This window comes from Panthera uncia, chromosome D1 (genome assembly GCF_023721935.1).
Source record: "Panthera uncia isolate 11264 chromosome D1, Puncia_PCG_1.0, whole genome shotgun sequence".
NCBI classification, from domain to species: domain Eukaryota; kingdom Metazoa; phylum Chordata; class Mammalia; order Carnivora; family Felidae; genus Panthera; species Panthera uncia.
The window spans coordinates 70,870,493-70,876,368 of NC_064808.1; positions in this window are offsets into that span (position 1 = coordinate 70,870,493).

Consider the following 5,876-nt stretch of genomic DNA (forward strand, 5'->3'; position numbering starts at 1 on the left):
GACCTTTTAGATTTTTGCATTGGAAGCCACAAAAAGGTTTTCAGTGGAGAAACAGCTAATCCAGGTTTGGATGTTTAACTGGCATCAATGAGGAATAGTTAGGTATCAAGGGAATAGCATATTAAACAGAACACTGAATTATAATACATTGAAATACAATGCCTCATTTCCCCATTTTTTAGAGAAGGCTACCAAAACATAGGCTATCACATGCTTTGAGCAGCCTTTTACCAATATAAAGGCTGCAACTCAACTAGGGGCACCCAACTAATTTGCTATGGACGGAATGTTTATGTCCTCCTCCAAAAATTTGTATGTTGAAACCTCGTCCTCAGTTTAAGATATTTGGAGGTAGCCTTCTGTAGGTGATTAGTTCATGGGGTGGAGCCACATGAATGGGATTGGTGCCCTTATAAAAGGAACCACAGAGATCACCCTTGCCCTTTCTGCCATATGAGGACACAATGAGAAGACAGCTGTCTGTGAAGCAGTGTGTGGGCCCTCACCAGACACCAAATCTTGGACTTCCTGGCCTCCAGAACTGTGAGAAATAAATGTTGTTTAATTCACCAATCTATGGTGTTTTTTGTTACAACAGCCCTAACAAACTAAGACATAATTCCAGTACTATTTATGCTAAACACAGGAAGGAGGGGAATCTTTCTTATCTCACCTGAAGTCACAACAGCTAAAAAGTATATCAGTTAGCATTGCTGCATAAAAATCACACCAAAAGTTAGTGGTTTAGAACACAACCAAATATGTGGCACACAATCCTATCGATATGCAATTTGGGCTAGTCTCAACAGATTTGGGCCTAAGAGTTGACTTCAGCCAGGATTCATTAGGGCTAGTTACCAAGTTGTATGGGGTCCCTAGTTTCTCCTTAATGTGGTCAATCAATGCCAAGTAGTTTATCCCAAGCTTACAAACAGAGTAGCAGTATGGTTCAAAAGGAGGAAGAGAGCAAGACCCAATGTACAAATGCTTTTCAAATCTCTATTTATATCACATTTGCAAATGTCTATTGGCTAAATCAAGCCACATGATCAATGCCAGAGTTAGTATGAGAAAGCAGTACTCAAAGGCATGGAAAGGGGAATATATGAGCAAATTAAGGCCATTATGGTAACCAATCCACCATAGTGACCAACAATTTGACCCAAAGTATTAACCACAGGATATTTTCTTACTTTTAAACTTGAAGAAATGTTATTTCTGATTAAAACTTCATAAATTCTCAGTGCTGGCAGGATTTAGCATAGTATTTCTTATTATTTCCAGCAGGCAATTACCCTAACACTCTAGTTTTGGAAAATTGGGGTGATGGGTTTTTCTTTGCTATCTCACTTAACATCACTGCATTAAGCCTCTCTGGCATAAATATTCACAACTACACTGCTAGTAAAATTCATAAGGCTTTTTTTCTTAACTGAAAAAAATAAAAATAGAAATTCTAATTAGTACCAATTTAATTTAATTCTGATCTTAATATTATCAGTGCTGTTCTCATTATTAATCTACATTAACCAGTTTCAATCAATTCTCAACACTGAATCTCAATTTAAAAGCTTATGATAACCTGTTCAACTTGCAAATCAGGTATGATTAAGTTCCTGACAATAACAAAGTCTACTAAAAACTCCACAAATTTGGTAAATTAATATCTATCTTGGGGCATTTGGGTGGCTCAGTTGGTTAAGCATCCAACTCTTGATTTTGGCTCAGGTCATGATCTCAAGGTTCATGAGATTGAGCCCCACATCCACTGCACCTGCTTGGGATTCTCTCTCCCCCTCTTTCTCCACCCCTCCTCCACTTGTGCTCTCTCTCTCTCTCTCAAAATAATAAATAAATAAATAAATAAATAAATAAATAAATAAACTTCCAAAAAATCTGTTTAATGAAGCTGAGAAAGTACTGAATCAAGAAATCTAAAAACCCAACTTTGCTTTTACTCCAAGAGAGAGTAACAAGGACCAGATTTACCCTCTTACCTGAAATAACTAAAACCATACAAAATATATGAAAGATTAATTTTCAGATTTCATAAAACAGGTAGTTCAGGACAATGGTCCTTTAGAGAAGTGAAATATACAAACTGCATCTACTTTTCCCACTTACTGACTGAAGAGAGTTTCCAGGTTGCAATGCACGGAAAGAGAACCCAAACAGAGCCTAGAGTCTTCCTGATTTAGAGACAGAGTTGAGAATTCAGAGAGGCCATGGTGACTAGAATTTATAGGACAGAGTATCAGAGAGGAAAGAGATATATGGATAGGTGAGAATAAGAAAGAGAGCAGGATAGGGGAGATTCGAAGATCTGCAAAGTTGCTCTCACATCTTCAGCTGAGTACCTGAGGCCAGGTAAAGAACTATCAAAAAGGAGCAGATGAGGGGCGCCTGGGTGGCTCAGTCGGTTAAGTGTCCAACTTCAGCTCAGGTCATGATCTCACAGTTCGTGTGAGACAGCTGACAGCACAGAGCCTGGAGCCTGCTTCACATTCTGTGTCTCCCTCTCTCTCTGCCCCTTCCCTGCTCATTCTCTTTCTCTGTCTCAAAAATAAATAAACATTAAAAAAAAATTTTAAAAAAAGGAGCAGATGAAATAATTCCTGGGGCTCACATGAGGCTCGGAGTAGTTTGTGTTCTCATCAGCTAGACTGGAAAACCCTGTGATACATGGGTAGGGTACTCAGAAGGGTATTGTCTCAGTAGTGGGGAAAACAGCCCTGGACTGAAGATTGCTCTGGTCCTGCTTAAAAAGGCTTAAGAGCAAGCCATAAAAGAATAAGACTGTTTCCAAGTAATTAAATTGCATCTCAGAATAAGATAAATAATATTTATAGAAATGCAAAAATATCCAAGGTAAAATTCCCATCTTCATTCCAAAAATTTATTAAATTAGAAAAAATTATTAGGCATGTAAATACAAAATACAACCCACAGTGAAGGGGGAAAATATCAGTGAACCAGGAACAGAAATGACACAGGATAAAACTGGTAAAGACAGTAAAACAGTTGTTACAACTCTAATCCATATAACTAGTGTTCATACATTTAAAAAGATAAAGGAAATCATGAGCTCAGCAGGGTTTTTCATAAAATTATTTTAAATTTTATATAGAAAAGCAAAGGAGCTACTATAGCCAAAAGGATTTTGAAAAAAAATTCGTTGGAAAATTATACTATCTGATTTCAAATTATGAAGCTACATAATAAGACAGAATGCTAGTGATATAAATATAGGCAAACAGACCAATGGAACAGGACTGAAATATACCCACATATATATTATTATGATCACCAACAAAGATGCCATGGAATTAAGCGAGGGAAGGATAATATTTTCAACAAATGGTGATAAAAATAGACCTTAACCCTTATCTTACGTCATTTATAAAAATTAAGTATAAATAAATCATAGACCTAAACATAAGAGGTAAAATTACGTGAGGAAAGGGAAAGGACATTGGTTTCTTAAATGGGGCACAAAAAGTCTAAACTATAATACAAAAAAAAATCAATAAATTAGACTTCATCAAAATTTAAAGATGTTGCTTTTCAAAAGATACTGTCATAACAATGAAAAAGCAACTCAGTGTTTATAGGAAATAGTTTTAAAACATATACCAGCAAAACACTTGTATCTAGAATAGATAATAAACACATACCACTCAATAACAAGAAGATTTGAAGAGATCCCCCACCAAAGAAGATATATGGATAGCAAATAGGCACATATAAGTCATTTTGAGAATTGTAAATTAAGACCACAATAAGACAGTAGGACAGATCCACAAGAAAGGCAGAAATTAAAAAGACTGATCACATCAAGTATTGACAAAAATGTGGAGCAACTGAAAGTCTCACACACTGATCATGGGAATATAAAATAGTTAAATCACTTTGGAAAACAGTCTGGCAATTTCTTTTCTTTCATCCCCCCGCCCCCCTCCAGTAATCTTGGTCCTAACTTTGTGTAATTGAACCAACTTTAAATAGTGTAAAAAAAAATCCAAGACAAAAAACATGAGAAGCAGGAAGCAGCAGAGGAGTAGAAGTGCTTTTCTTTATTCCTCCCACTATGTGCAACTGAAATTCCTGGGCATTATATATAAGGCAAACATAAGAAGATTGAAACGTGAAGAGAAAAGATAGATAAGCTAAAGGCTACAGGACCCAAGAAAGGAATGATGCAGTGATAAGTTCCCTGGGTTTTCTTTTTTTTAACTAACGAATTAATTATTTTATTAGGTATAGTTTTTTTCTTCGGGGGTGAGGTGGCTAATAATAATTTGACAATTTCTCAAAAAAATACACGTACCATATGATTTAGCCATTTCATTCCTAGTTGTTTACCAAATAAATAACATGATATGTCAAAATAAACACTTGTACATGAATTTTTTACTCTTACTAGCCAAAAAGTGGAAACAATCCAAATGCCCATCAACAAATACATAAACCAACAAGATGTGGTATATCCATTCAATAAAAGTATTAATCAGCAATGAATGAGTGGACTATTGATACATGCATCAACATGGATGAATCTCAAATAATTATGCTGGGCAAAGGAAACTAGACCAAAAAAATAATACATAATGTGTGATCCTACCTTTATAAAATTCTAGAAAATATAAACTAAGCTATGATAACAGAAGGCAAACCAATCATGGCCTGTGGATAGGGGTGAGGGAAAGGAAGAAATGGATTTCATTCAAAGAAGAAATTACAAGGGAAAGTTTGGTTAATCTTAGTAATCATTGCTTACCAGGTCTTGACTTTTTAATCCTTGTTTTATTAAGTAATAATTTATATAAATTAAAATGTACATATCTTAAGTGTTCTATTCTATAATATTTGACTATTTTAAACATCAAAGCAATCCACCATACAAAAGAAGGTATGGACTACTACCATAATGGAAAGTTCACTCATGCCACCAGTCTATCAACTGTCTTCCTTCTGCCCATAAGAGGCAATTATTATCCTGATTTTTATTCATAGATTTGCTTTGCCTGTTCATGAAGTTCATTTAAATGGAATTATATATATATATATATATATACACACACACACATACATACATATACATACACACACACTCAATATAATGGTTTTGAAATTCGTCCTTTTTGTTATATGCAACAGTAGTTTGTTCTTTTTATTTGCTAAGTATATTCTATTGTACAAATACACCATAATTTGTTTATCTACTCACCTTTTGGTGAAGGGCTATTTCCAGTTTGGGATTATTAAGAATGAGGATGTTATACAACTCAGGAAACAACAGATGTTGGTGACGATGTGGAGAAATGGGAACACTCTTGCACTGCTGGTGGGAATGCAAACTGGTGCAGCCCCTCTGAAAAACAGTGTGTAGGTTCCTCAAAAAATTAAAAATAAAACTACCCTACAACCCAGCAATAGCACTACTAGGTATTTATCCAAAGGATACAGGAGTGCTGATTCATAGGGGCACTTGTACCCTAATGTTTATAACAGTGCTTTCAACAATAGCCAAATCATGGAAAGAGCCCAAATGTCCATCAAATGATGAATGGATAAAGAAGATGTGGTGTATATATACAATGGAATACTACTTGGCAATGAGAAAGAATGAAATCCTGCCATTTGCAACAACGTGGATGGAACTGGAGGGTATTATGCTAAGTGAAGTAAGTCAGTAAGAAAAGACAGATATCATATGTGTTCACTCATATGTGGAACTTGAGAAACTTAACAGAAGACCATGGGGGAGGGGAAGGGGAAAAATAGGGAGGCAAACCCATAAGAAACTCTTAAATACAGAAAACAAACTGAGGGATGATGTGGGGGGGGGCGTTGGAGGAGAGGGGAAAATATGTGAT